This window comes from Microtus ochrogaster, chromosome 4 (assembly GCF_000317375.1).
Source record: "Microtus ochrogaster isolate Prairie Vole_2 chromosome 4, MicOch1.0, whole genome shotgun sequence".
Lineage (NCBI taxonomy): Eukaryota > Metazoa > Chordata > Mammalia > Rodentia > Cricetidae > Microtus > Microtus ochrogaster.
In genome coordinates, this window is record NC_022011.1 from 24895366 (window position 1) to 24910840 (window position 15475).

General features: G+C 42.6%; 1 pseudogene; it reads left to right on the forward strand.

Annotated features, from left to right (window-relative positions):
* Positions 1-922: 922 nt before the first annotated feature.
* Positions 923-1782, forward strand: LOC101996087 (annotated as a pseudogene).
* Positions 1783-15475: the final 13693 nt, after the last annotated feature.

Genomic DNA, 15475 nt, shown 5'->3' on the forward strand with positions numbered 1-15475 from the left:
ACCCACATCACCACAGACAGCCGTCACTGCAGACAACACAGCATCACTCCCCATCTCCTTCAGCCTCGGGAAGCCCTTCCTCAGTTACTATAACAAGTGGCTTTTTAAAATAGACAAGAGTTTAAAATAACAAAGACATAACGAGCACATGACAATTTCATCACACACTGTTTTGCGGGGTGTGTGTGTGTGTGTGTGTGTGTGTGTGTGTGTGTGTGTGTGTGATATCCATCTTGGGTGTTGTTCTTCAGCAGGCATCCAACTTGGTTTTTGAGACAAAGCCTCTCCCCGGGACATGGAACTCACTGGTGCTGCCAGGCTGACTGGCTACCATGCCCCAGGGAGCCTGTGATCTCTACTTCCCTAGGGCTGGGATTACAATCACGATACCATGCCCAGATCTTTATTGGCTGAGCTGTTCCCCGGCCTTGTCTCATACATTCTTACATTCAAACTCCTGAATAAGAGATCCTCAATTAAATCTCATAAAATTGAGGCTAATTACACTGGGCATGATGCACTTAAGAAGCTGAATCAGGAGGATTGCTACGAGTTTGGGGTCAGCTTGGGTTATGCGGTGAGCTGCAAGCCAGTCGGGGACACAGTGTGATACACTAATAAAAAGGAGATAAAGAGGCAAATGGAATAGTTAAAAAAAATATCTATCGCTCACGGCCAATTAGATACAAGCAACATATCTTATTTGTGTTGAAAACAACCTGACATAAATATAAATCAATATATGAATTATAACTTTAAAAATAGCATTGGGGCTATTAGTTCAGCTGGTAAAGTGCTTTCCTTAAAAGCATGAGACCGGCATTCTGACAGTGGACGGGGAGAGGGCCTGGGCGCGGAGCCCCTCCAGTGACTGGGATTCTTTGCACAAGGGGAGAATTTGCCCCCATCTTCTTCACTAGAAATGGCTTGTGTGCTCTGTAACAGGATCAGGCTGGTTTCCTATCTCCCAGGATTCTGTTTTTTAGTAAAAAGAGTTACCAATCCAAAAGCCTTTCCAACTGCGGGGTCTCATGTGGCCACCTGGATATATGCTCCCAAACATACATAGTTTCCTGATGAAACTATGGGACCATTTGGACCTCAGGATCAGAGATTCTGGCTTCCTGGGAATAAGGACTTCGATTGTCACCTCAGTGGTGCTACTTCACAGAAGAAAAGCTTGACCCATATAACTTTGCCTGGTGTTTTAGCAGCACATCCTTCAACGGAAAGACCAGAATTTGTAATGGCACAGTATGGGAATGAGTGTCCGAGTACCGATGCACCTGTGAACAAAAAATTAACACTGCAGAAACTTCCTTTGAAAATGCCAGAGTTGAGTGTGTGATCCAAACATGTCTGCAACTGCCGCAAAGAGATTTTGAGTCACGTTTTTCGGAAGCGGCTAATAACAAACTCATGATTCTGACTGTGACACAGAAAACAGAAAATGACGTGACCTTTTGGAGTGGATGGGTAGAACTTGAAAGAGAGATGCTCTTCAGGAAGTTCATTCATGGCACTAAGGACATTTGCTATGCTCTCCAGGCTGGAGGATATTGGGCTGACTTCATCGTCTGCTTTGGCATTTTTTGGACCATATACAAACAACATACTTTTTGAAACAGATGAACTTTGCCAGCATTTAGGATTCTATGTTGATGTCCTTGGCTGCTGTAAAGTGACCCGACACAGTCTCCAAGGTACTCAGGTGTTTGTAGGAAGTCTCTTCCCTCATGCAGCAGCAGACAGCCATACATGCTGAAGCTCAGTGGAGCCTAGCCATGCCCTGTGATTATTGCAGCTCTGTCTGTCTCTGTATAAACACTGTTGAGGAAGGAACTCAACTTCTATGGGATTCTGGTTTCTAGGTCTTTATTTCATCATTTATGGGTTTACATCAGCAGGTGGCTTAGATTGCAATATTGCAAATGCTACTCATATTCTTGAGTATGTGTTGAACACACCCACGTTCTGCAGAATGTGGTCATCTACAGTTAACCACATGTATGTGGTATGTATGGTCTCTTATTGTTAATTCTCCCCTTTTTTGGAAAAACTTTATTAGTTTAATTATTTTTCCAAAAATAAATCGTACATTTTGCTATGAAAAAAAATCATGAGACCCTGAGTTCAACTCTGAGATTCCATGTAAAATGCCAGGTATGGTGGTGTCTGCTTATACTCACAGTGTGGGAGGCAGGGACAGGAGGATCCCTGGGCTCGCTGATCATCCAATTTAGCCAAGTGGAGAGTTCCAGGCCAGTGAGAGACCTGACTCAAAGGAGGTGGCATTCCTGAGTATGATACCTGAGAATTCCTCTGGCCTCTACACAAGTGTACTTGTGCATAAACACACATACACACAAGCACACACATATGTTATAAAAGAACACTTACGTGGTCAAGACATAACCTGGTCCGAATCTTATTTAAAGTAAAGACACAGGCTTCATTTAAGATGCACCAACAGAATTCTCCAATGTCCTTTATTAAATCAATATTGAATGAAAATTAAAACAAGAATATTAGAGATGTTGGCAGGCAGATACAGTAGATGACAGAGATTCCACTAATGAGTAGATATTTCTACAGAAAAAAAAAAAGAAAGCAAATAGACAGAAGCAATGATCCAATACACAGGAAAAGAAAAGATTAAAGCTAAGCATGTTGAGAAGGGAAGAACCAATTGCACCCTGGGAAGAGTAGACAAGTAAACATCCTGCCCCAGCTGACGACAATTATTCAAAGGACAATAAATTAACAGGGGCTTAGTGGGTAAGAGCACTTGCGACATGAACCTCAGGCTGTGACTTCGGATCCCAGCGTCCACACAGAAAGCTGGGTATGGCAGAGATGGGTCCAGGGACTCAAGGATCAGTCAGTCTAGCTGAAAAAAAAAAAAAAAAAAAAAAAAAAAAAAAAAAAAAAAAAAAAAAAAAAAAACAGGTTCAGAGAGAGAGAGAGAAAGGAGAGAGACCAAAGAGAGAGAGACCTAGAGAGAGACCCTACCTCAACGAAATAAGGCAGAGGCCACTAGGCACCTTCCTCTGGCTTCCAACACAGATGTGTGCATCTGTACACATATACACACACATGAATGTAATACCCATGGGAAGAAGGAAGGGAGAGAGGGAGGAAGGAATTAACTGAAGAGGATCTTTGGGAGCAGACTCCCCAGAAGTCAGTGTATGAGACTCCCTTGGAAAAGGATTCCTGTCTGCTCTCATGACCTTCACGTCTGTTCTTCTGGTAATCAAATGATTCCCCGTGACTTCCACCTCTCCCACGGAATCCCTCTTGCAGCCCAGTATGAAGGTCACAGCTCAAGCCTGGCCTTGTTGGATTCTCTGAAACTTTCGATGCCACGGACTACTCTTCCTTACAGATAAGAAGACCCCAGCTACAAAGCTGTATGATTTTTCTCATTTCCAGCCCACTTTTCCCAGGTATTTTTACTCATGCCCCTCTTTTCCTGGAATTTCTTTCTCCACTCTTTAGACAGCTTCCTGGGCTCCTCGTGGCTGCTCCTAATATAGTTTCTCCGGACAGCTCCATCTTCTCCCTGAGCAGCGCACGCCACCTGTTCTGCTTTCCATCCAAACTAAAAACTTGAGGAGGAAAGGGGTTCATTTCATCTTCTGGGTTACAGCCCATCCCTGAGTCTTCAAACCAAGGCAGGAGCCTACAGCAAGAGTTTGAATCAGAAACTGTGACAGAGCACTGCTTACTACTGGCTTGTGCTCTCAGAGTTGCTCAGCTCAGGCCCACCTGCCTAGGGATTGCACCTCCCACAGTGGGCTGAGCCCTCCTACAACGATTAGCAATTAAGAAAATGTCTCACAGACACAGCTATGAACAATCTGATCTAGGCAATTCCCTCTTCCCAGGTGACTCTAGAGAGTCAAGTGGAGAGCTGAAGCTAACTATGGCAGCATCTCTAGGACAACGTCCTCCAGTTCAGCGCTATCCCAAAAACTCTGAATTTATGTTTTATTTCTCTAGTACAACTAATCCTGACCTCCTCATTTATTTCCTTTATCAGATTTACTCCCAGGTTGTTATTGTCTAAGTCAATAAAAAGCATTATCTATTTTGTTGCTCAAACCATAAATATGTGATTGGGTTTTTTTTTAATTTTGTATATACACTGTGTGGTGGTGTGAAAAAAATGCCCCCCCCAAAAGGACTGGCACTATTAGGAGGTGTGGCCTTGTTGGAGGAAGTGTGTCACTGTGGGGGAGGTCTTTGAGGTCTCTCATGCTGAATCTTCTCTGGGTGTGACTATTTCTCGGCTTCCTGTTGCATGAAAGATGTAGCACCCCCAGCTATTCCTCCAGCACCACAACTGCCTGCAGGCCGCCATGCTCCCCACTGTGATGACAATGGACTGGACCTCTGACACAGCAAGCGAGCCACCCCAATTAAATGCTTTCATTTGGAAGAGTTGCCATGGTCATGGTGTCTCTTCACAGCAATAGAAACCACACTAAGACACTGAAAGACCTTGGCCCACTGCTGTTTTCCACTTCCATATATTTCTCTCCCCAACCACTGTCACCTCAATCCAAAACACAAGCACCATTCAATCAGGATCTTGTAGTGAACAAATGTTTATAAAAAAGCTGAGCGTTCAAAAAGTACAGTGTAAAAGAAGGAATACTGAGGACTAGGGTTCAATCCCCAGCACCCACATGGCAACTCACAACCATTTGTAACTCCAGTCCCAGGGGATCCTGGGCCTTTCTCTACCCTCAAGAACACTTCATGCACATAATACATGGACATACATACAAGCAAAACATTCAGATATGCAAAACAATAATGATTTAAAATAAAATACAGAAATGAGACTATTTTCACAGATTATATGACCTTATATAAAGGAAGCCATAAGAAATCATTGCAACTAATTAATCAATTAATTCAACAAAACTGCAGTCCAACACATAAAACAGTAGCGTTGGTTACCCAGCAGGGAGATAAAAAAAAACAATTCGAAGTACAATATCAGCCAAAAGAATAAACTACTTCAGAATAAATTTGGTCAAGGAGATGTCAGATGTGTCCACACAAAAACTACAAGACAGCCAGGCATTTTGGTACCCACCTTTTATCTTAGCATTCCTGAGGCAGAGGTAGGTAGTTCTCTATGAGTTCAAGGCCAGCCTGCTCCATAGTGAGTTCTGGGCCAGTGAAAGCTACATAGTGAGACCCTGTCTCAAAAAATAAAACCACAAAACATTCCTGAAAGAAATAAAAATAGTATCTCAAAAATAGAAAGCGATACAGAAAGATGGTTCAGTGGGTAAAGGTGACTGCCACCAAGTTTGACAACATGAGTTTGGTCCTGTAACCCACACCCCACACAGTGAGAAGAGCAAATCAACTCCTTTTAAACTGTTCTCTGACCTACATACATATGTTGTGATACAGGAGCCTACACACACAAACATACACAAGCACACATACACACTCAATAAATAAATAAATAAATAAATAAATAAATAAATAAATAAATAAATAAATGTGATAACATTTAAAAAAAATACCAAGTATCATGTTCATGGATTGGAGAATAATATTGTTGAGATGATAATACTCCCTAAAGTGATCTACCAAATCAACAAATAATTCAAAAGTTACTTCAAAAAAAAGTTACTTCAAAATGAACTAAAGTCTTAAGCCCACAGACTAAAACTAAAAATTTTAAAAAATGGGAAAAATATAGATATTTATCACCATAGAAGATATGGAACAAAAAGTTCTCCAAGGGTCTGGAGAGATGGCGCAGCAGTTAAGAGCACTTGCTGTTCTTTCAGAGGACCTGGGTTCTGTTCCCAGCACACAGTGACTCACAACCATCCCTAACTCCAGTTCCAGAGATCCAATTTCCACTTCTGGCCTCTGGGGGCACCAGGCACATATATAGTATACATACATGCAAGCTGCCAAAGCACTCACACACATACAAATTCAAAATTTAAAAAAAAAAAAATCTTTTTAAAATTTAATAAATAAATGAAATAAAGGGCTAGTGAGATAACTCAGCTGGTAAAGTGCTAGTCATGCAAGCATGATGATGTGAGTTTACACCCCAGAACCCATGGGGAGACAGGGCAAAGCTGAGGCTGGCTTAGGGAAAGAGAGGGAGGAAGCCAGCCAGCCTAGCCAGCCAGCTCCGGGCACAGTGAGAGCCATGTCTCAAATACTGATGTAGAGAGCTACTGAGCTGCAACACCTGAGGGTGACCTCTGACCTGCAGGTGCAGACACACTCACAAGTAAGAACGGTACTCTAAGTGCTTGGCAATGCTATTTTTGCATGTGTGACTTTTAAGTTAACTGAAAAGGAGAAGGAGGAAAGGAATGAAGTAGAGAGGAAGGAAAAGAGGGGAAAGAAAGGGAGAGGGAGAGAGGAGAGAAAGAAAGGAAGGAGGAGAGAAGGAGGGGCGGGAAGAGAGAGAAAAGGAGGAGAGGGAGGAGAGAGGGGAAGTCAGGGAGGGGAAAGAAGGGAAGGGAAGAGAGAGGGGAGAAGGAGGGGAGGGAGGAAAGAAGGGGAGGGAGGAGAGAGAGAAAGAGGGGAGGGAGGAGAGAAGGAGGAGAGGAAGGAGAGAAAGAGAGGGAGGAAAGAAGGAGGGGAGGGAAGAGGGAGGAGAGAAGGAGGAGAGGGAAGAGAGAAAGAGAGGGAGGAGAGAAGACAGGGAGGGGGAGAGAGAAGGAGGGGAGGGAAAAAAACACAAGAAAAGGACACAAGTGAAAATTAAACTGGTTGCTAAGCTGCATCAGAGACAACCAAATTTCTCTAAAACCTTATCATATTCCTAGATGAGAAATATTCAGTATGGCAAAGCACGAAACTTTCCCCAAAATTAATCCTTAAATGCAATTTAAATCTAGTCAAAATACCAGCAGGATTGTTCTTACGGAATCTGACAGAGTAATTGTAAGGTTGGTCAGAGTGATAAATGAGTGAGCACAGCCAAGGAGGTTCAGAAATTAGCAATGGAGAAGTCACCCGACAGCAGAGCCGTGTAACCTGTTACCCAGGAGTCTGGACCATGTGTACACCAGAGGCCTGTAACATGGTACTCAGCAGTCTGAACTATGCGCACCCAGAAGCCTGTAATATGGTACCCAGGGGTCTGAAGAGTGGCTCAGCTTCCTCCAGCTCATTGGTGAAGGGTTACAGGATAGCTGCAAGGCAGCCAACACCTTCTAACAACCATAACAGCTACATTTGAAATGTCTACATTTTTTGTTTTTAAAATAGAAGACCACATTGGGAATGAACAAAAAAGCCCTGCTGTGTAAATGAACTCAAGTGTGTTCACAGAGCTCAGTATTTCACTGATCTGTGATTTGGGCTCTGAGCTATTGCACAATGCATAAAAAAAAAACAATAACGTTTTTATTTAAAAGGGAAAATTGGGACTGGAGAGATAGCTCAGCAGTTCGGAACACTGATTGCTCTTCCAAAAGACCCTAGTTCCATCAGCAGAGCCCACACATTGGCTCCCAATGCTTTGTAATACCTGTCCCAGGAAATCTGACGCCCTCTTCTAGGCTCCAAGGATAGTACATGTGCATTGTGCATAGACTTACATGCAGGCAAAAGGTCATATATGCTCAGTTTTTATTTTTTTGACTATTGAAGAAATGTAACCAAGAACTGGATAGAGTTGTGAACACCCATGTTCCCAGCACTGAGGAAGTGGAAGAAGAAGGCTCAGAAGTTCAAGGTCACCTCAGCTGTACAAGTTGAGGCCAGTTTGGGCTACAGGAGATATTGCTTCAAACAAAACAAAGAAAGCCCGATCAAGAGCAGTTGGGCTACATGATCATCTCATTAGATGCTGAAAAAGCTTTCAACAAAATACAACATCCCTTCATGATAAAGGTCTTGGAGAGAGCAGGGATACAAGGAACATAATAAAGGCAATATACAGCAAGCCAACAGCCAACATCAAACTAAATGGACAGAAACACCCAGCAAACCCACTTAAATCAGGCACAAGACAAGGTTGTCCACTCTCTCCATATCTATTCAATATAGTTCTTGAGGTCCCAGCTAGAGAGCAATAAGAGATCAAGGGGATACAAATTGGAAAAGAAGAGTCAAACTTTCGTTATTTGCTGATGATATGATAGTTTACATAAGTGACCCCAAAAATTCTGCAGCTCATAAACATTTTCAGTGATGTAGCAGGATGCAAGCTTAACTCAAAAAATCAGTAGCCCTCCTTTACACAGATGATTAAGTGATTGAGAAAGAAATCAGAAAAACATCACCCTTCACCATAGCCACAAATAACATAAAATATCTCAGAGTAACTCTAACCAAACAAGTGGAAGACTTGTGTGACAAGAACTTTAAATCTTTGAAGAAAGAAATTGAAGAAGACATCAGAAAGTGCAACAATCTCTCATGCTCTTGGGTAGGGATTCAACATACTAAAAATGGCAATCTTACCAAAAGCAATCTACAGATTCAACACAATGCCCATCAAAATTCCAGCAAAATTCTTTACAGACCTTGAAAGAACAATATTCTACTTCATATAGAAAAGAAAAAAATCCAGGATAGTCAAACAATCCTGTACAATAAAGGAATTTCTGGAGGTATCACAACCTCTGACTTCAAACTCTACTACAGAGCTACAGTACTGAAAACAGCCTGGTATTGGCATAAAAACAGACAGGAGGACCAGTGGAACTGGATTGAAGAACCAGATATTAATCCACACACCTATGAACACATGATTTTTGACAAAGAAGCAAAAAATATCAAATGGAAAAAAGAAAGCACCTTCAACAAATGGTGCTGACATAACTGGATATCAACATGTAGAAGAATGAAAATAGATCCATATCTATCACCATGCACAAAACTCATGTCCAAATGGATCAAAGACCTCAACATAAAGCCAACCACACTGAATCTCATAGAAGTGGGAAGTACACTTGAATGCACTGGCACAGGAGACCACTTCCTAAATATAACCAGTAGCACAGACACTGAGAGAAACAATTGATAAAAGGAACCTCCTGAAACTGAAAAGCTTCTGTAAAGCAAAGGACATGGTCAACAAGACAAAACGACAGCCTACAGAATGGGAAAAGATCTTCACCAACCTCACATAAGACAGAGATCTGTTCTCCAAAATATACAAAGAACTCAAGAAATTGGTCATCAAAAGAACACATAATCCAATTTAAAAATGGAGTATAGACCTAAACTGAGAACTCTCAACAGAGGAATCTAAAATGGCTAAAAGACACTTAAGGAAATGCTCAACATGCTTAGTCATCAGAGAAATGCAAATCAGAACAACTCTGAGATTCCATCTTATACCTATAAGAATGGCCAAGATCAAAAGCACTAATGACAACTCAGGCTGGGGAGGTTGTGGGGTAAAGGGAACACTTCTGCATTGCTGGTGGGAGTGCAAACTGGTACAGTCCCTTTGGATATCAGTATGGCGATTTCTCAGAAAATTAGCAAACAATCTTTCTCAAGACCTAGCAATACCACTTTTGGGTATATATCCAAAGGATGCTCAATCGTGCCACAAGGACATGTGCTCAACTATGTACATAGCAGCATTGTTTGTCACAGCCAGAACCTGGAAACAACCTAAATTCCCCTTGACCAAAGAATAGATAAGGTAAATGTGGTACATTTACACAATGGAGTACCACACAGCAGAAAAAAAAATAATGAAACCTTGAAATTTGCAGGCAAATGGATGGATCTAGAAAACATCATTCTGAGTAGGTAATTCAAACCCAGAAAGACAATTATTATATGTACTCGCTCATAAGTGGTTTTTAAATATAAAGCAAAGAAAACCAACCTACAAATCACAATCCCAGAGAATCTAGACAACAATGAGGACCTTAAGAGAGACATACATGGATCTAATCTACATGGGAAGTAGAAAAAGACAAGATCTCCTGAGTAAATTGGGAGCATGGGGACCATGGGAGAGGGTTGAAGGGGAGGGGAGAGGCAGGGAGGGGAGCAGAGAAAAATTTAGAGCTCAATAAAATAAAAGAAAAGAAAGAAAAGGAAAAAAGAACAGTTTGGGGCTGGGTAATGTCATTCAATGGTTGGATTCTCACCTGGCAGGTGCCTGGCCCTGGGTCTGAACCTTAGCATTACACAAAAACTAAACACCTACAGGGTAACACTACAGGGAGACAGAAACTATGTTAAATAGACTAAGGATTACAATAAAATAGTTTAAAATAAAATTTAAAAGGTTCAAAACAGCAACATACACACACATAAGTGTTCAGTAACTGTCCTGTCTCAACTCAAGAAGGAAAACATGAATTATTCAACATTTGCTCTGAGGAAACTGACTAGTCATTTGTAGGAAGAAATAAGGCTAATTTTATAAGTCACACTACACACAAAAATGAATCCCAAATGGATTAACGAATTTAGCTTCTTCCCACACTGAACAATTATTTACAAAGGAGAAACTGACGTGTGCGCTCAGTACAGCAAGGCCATGAGGGCGTAGTAAGGAAGAGAACCCCAGCTTCTTTGTTCTCATGGGTCCTACAGTCAGCAGAGACCTGTGAGAATTTACTAGAAACTAGAAATACATTCTAATAGGACATGGCAGGGGTCCTGTTCCAGCTACCTCAGGGACAGGCGGGGTCTTCTCCCACATCTCTTCCTTTACTTAGAGTTGAGTCGGTAAGCTGAGCGCTCGCTGGGTGAGAGACAGCCTCAGTGGTCTCCACACTCACCCAAGAGGAACATTTGCCAAGAAAGGAAATTGGGCTGGGGAAAAAGATACAAAAAAAAATAATAATAATAAAATGGCTTCTGTGGCATTTATGGGCAGATGCGAGTGAGTAGCTCATACATAAGATGGCAGAGGGAGCCAGGGAGATGGCTCAACATCTAAAAGGTGCTTGTCACCAATGACCTGAGTGCCACCCCTAAACCCCACAGGGTAGAAAAAGGAAAACAACGCCATGTAAATTGCCTTCTCTCTCTCTCCCTTTCTCTCTCTCTCTCTCTCTCTCTCTCTCTCTCTCTCTCTCTCTCTCTCTCTCTCTCTGATATATACACACTAAATAAATGAGTAAATAAACTAATTTTAATTTGTTAGACACCGCAGAGAATGATCTCTCAGAACACAGGGCAAAGGTTGCTCTGAGTTCATTTATCCTGCATCCCAACAACATCTTCTCCATCAGTGTCAGAATCAACTAGCAGACAGAAGAGAAACTCAGCTCTCTCTCGCTCTCTCTCGCTCTCTCTCGCTCTCCCTCCCACACACATGCACACCCCTCATACTAGGATGTCACCCTAGACCTCTGCAATGAGGTATGGCACGTGGCCAAGAAAACTGCCTGCAATTTTAATTCTACCTCCCAACTGTTTCCACCTTAATTGACATGACCACCACAGCACAGAGACCAAAGGTTGCATTGCACAACCCTCCATTTAGCTATATAACTGCCTCTGTCACCATGCCAGAGAAGTTCAGGGTGAAGACACACCAGGGGCTCTGACCTAACATCAGGGGTGAGATGGAATTCCCCTGAGGGCATCTGAGGGCTCAGGAGGGGGAACAGGAACTAAACAGGCTGTGCCCACAGGACAGTGACAGCAAGGAATGAAACAATATGCCTGAAGAGGGTAGAGGATGACCCCTGTGTTTGGGGAGGAAGAAAGGGAGAGGGAGAGCTGACAGGGGTGAACCTCTGTGGGCCTGAGGTCAAGGCAGTAGTACCAATGACTTAGGGATTGGCCAATGATAGGCTGTAGCCTGTTTGCATAATCACAAACACAGGAGAGAGTCCAAGTTCAGCTGGAGGCAAGGCAGAGAAACAGCAGGAAAGCCCAGGAAATGGGGAAAAAAAAGTCCTGGGAATTTGATCTCTCACCAAAGGAAGGCTCTGGAATGGAAAAGCAAATGTGGGATCATCCACTTATGAATGGTTTCTGAAGCCACGAAGGTGGGGCAGGTGTCCTAGAAAGGAGGACATCTCTTTTTCCCTAGAGAGAAAAGAATCTGGACCTGTGTCTTTCAGAGCTCCCAGGACTTGAAGACAAGGTTAGAGAGAGAAGTAGACAAAGAAGGTCTGGAAGAAAGTGTGTCCAGCAAAGGTAATGGGACACTTAGCCAGAACACTTTACCAGAACATGTGTCCAGCAGAGGTAACGGGACACTTAACCAGAACGTGTGTCCAGCAAGGTTATGGGACACTTAAAGAGAACATGTATCCAGCAAAGGTAACAGGACATTTAACCTGACTGTCAGCTTGATGGGGTTTGGCATCACCGCAGACTCACAGAAACACACCTCTGAGTGAGTGTGAGGCCTTTTCCAGAGATATTTAACCCAAGAGGGGGGATCAACCCTGAAAGTAGGCAGCACTATCCATGGGCTGGAGTCCTGGAGCCAGGACTGATTTCTGTTTCCTGACTGCAGAAGGAATGTGAGCGGCTGCCTCTGACTCCTGCCGCCATGCCTTGCCCGCAATGATGTGCTGCACCTTTAAACGGTGACCTAAAACAACAAGGCATCCAGGTAGCAATGATACCCACACAGAGAGGAGTCTGAGAAGCCCAGGCCAAAGCAGAAGAACCCAGCCCTGTTCAGTGCCACAAAGAGACCAGAGGTGCTGAAGGCCAATCAATGAGGTAAGTACATCTTAAAATGGGGTGACTATTCTGCAAGCTTCTCTTGCATACTTGTGTCCACAAGTGCATATGCCTCTGTATGTATGTATGTGTGTATGCATGTATGTACGTGTGTATATGTTGGTGTGGGAGACAAGAAGAGAAAATCAGACTGGCAAAGGCATGCTCTTTGAGGAAGCTGGCTAACAGATTCATGTGAGTGTATGTATTTTTTACATTTATGTAATTTTGAAAGGCTCCATAATAGTCAAGAATATAACTATGGGACGAAAAAAGCTGATACAATATTCAAAGGAATGAATGTTCCTTTTGACAGTTAAGCCAATTCTTGAAGAAAAAAAATGTTACTTTACGACTGAGAAAGAAAGAAATATCAGATGCAAAAAAGGACTAGAAAAGCAAGTCACAAAAACACATTTTAAAAAATGTGGGAAGCAGTAGAATGCATAAACAGGCTGGTATTATTGTCAACAGATGAACATTTATTTGAGAGAAGTTATAGGGGCCATCAAGATGGCTCAGTGGGTAAAGATGCTTGCCACCACGCCTGACAACCTGAGTTCAATCCCCAGGACCCACACGGCAAAAAGAGAGAATCAACTCTCACAAGCTGTCTTTTGACCTCTACTTGTGCACTGGGATATGAGCTCATGTGCATGCAATCACACACACACACATGCACACATGCACACAGCAAATAAATGTAATTTAGATTTTTTAATAGAATTTGTATTTCAGAAAAGCAAAGCATTTCTCTCCTAACCAACCCCCAAGGGGTCCTTGTGTGATGGTTCCTTTATACTTAACTAGGTCTTGGTCAAACATCATTCCAGGGTATGTAATGAAAACATTTCAGAGAGAAAAGAGCATTTGATTCAATGAACTGAGTAGATAGTTCTGCCCTACCCGAGATGCACAGGCACCCTTTAATCCTTCCAGGTTAGTGTTGTCAGTGTGACAGAATCTAGATCTAGGATCTGGCTCTGGGCTTGACTGTGGGTGACTATCTTAATGGAGTTAACTGAAGGGAGGAAGGCCCACCCACTGTGGGCAGCACCATTCCTTGGCCTGGATCCTGGCCTGTGCAAAGGGAGCTGAGTAAGAGCATTGACTCATCATTCTCTGAGCACACTGACTGTACGTTCAGCCTCGACTTCCTTGTTGCCTTCACCTCTCTGCCATGATGGACAATATCCTAAACTGTGAGTCAGAATAGACCCATTCTCTCTTAAGTTGTATTTATCAAAGTAGTTTATCACATCAATGGAAAAAGAAGCTAAGGCAAGGGGCCTGAATAGAACTAATCAGCAGAAGCTGAATACACCCTGACTCTGCCCAACTATTCCAGCAAAGACATCAACTCCATTCACACCCTGTGCACTTCTTTTTCTCAGACCTCCAGACATACAGTGAACACTCTGCCCCTGGTTTATCAGTTCTTAAGACATTGAACCATTCCACCATCTTACCTGGGTCCCAGCATTATAGATAATAGTTCATGAGTTTTATCCAGCTTCCCTACCCCATGACCCAACTATTACACTAGATCTTTCTATGTACATCTGGTAGTTTGAATGAGAAAAGCCCCACAAAGGTTCACATATTTAAACTCATGGTTCCCACTTGGAGCTGCTGTTCTAGGAGGTTGTGCAACCTTTAGAAGCTGGAGGAAATACGTACCTGGGGATAGACTTTGGGGTTTTGGAGGATGGCCTCACTTTCTGTTCTCTTCCTACTTCCTGCATGTAGCTGAAAATGTGATCAAACAGCTTCCTGCCCCTGCTCTGCCTGAGTGCTTCCCCTGCCTGCTACCATGCATTCTCCGCTATGATGAACTCTAACCCTCTGGAGCTTAAGTCAAAATAAACCATTTTCTCCCCCAAGGTGTTTTTGATCATGATACTTTATCACAAAAGAGAGAAGCAACTAATACAACACAATACTGCATAATTTAACATAAATACTTCATTCTCTTTCCTCAATTAATACAGACTTCTTAGTTGCAATTGCTGTCCTACCATGCCACAGACCAAAAGTTCAACAACAGATGTTCTTTCCTGCCTTAATTAGTGCTCTATTACTGTGAAGAAACACCATGCCCACAGCAATGCTTATAAAGGAAAACATTTAATTGAGGTTGGCTTACAGTTTAAGAGGTTTAGTCCACTATCATCATGACAAGAAGCAAGGCAGCAGACAAGCAGACATGGTGCTGGAGAGGTAGCTGAGAGTTCTACATCTTGATTCAAAGGCAACAGGAAGTGAACTGAGTACCACAAGGGGCATAGCTTGAGCATATGAGTCTTCAAAACCCACCCCCATAGTGACACACTTCCAATAAAGCCATACTTCCTAGTAGTGTTTCCCACACCTCCTAGTAATGTTCCTCCCTATTCAAACATTCAAACACATGAATCTATGGAGTCATATGTATTCAAACTATCACACCCCCTCACAATTGTAGAGCTAAAAGTCCAAAATCAAGGCAGATAAATTCTCTGGGGAAGATCCAGTTCCTGGTTTGCATGTGACTGGCTTGTACCTTCACACAAAGAGATCAGAAAACAATCATCTCGTATGTGTCTTTTTATAGAATGGTGTTCTAGTTTCCTTTCTGTGGATGTGATTCAATATCCTGACAAAACCAGCTTAGAGGGAAGAAAAGTCTATGTTGGCTTCTAATTCCAAACCAAGACAGTCTATGATAGCAAGGAGGGCATAGCAGCAGGAGTATAAGGCCAGCCTGGAAGTCAGGAAACAGAGACAAAATCAGGAAGACAGGCCAGGCTGTAAAACCACAAAG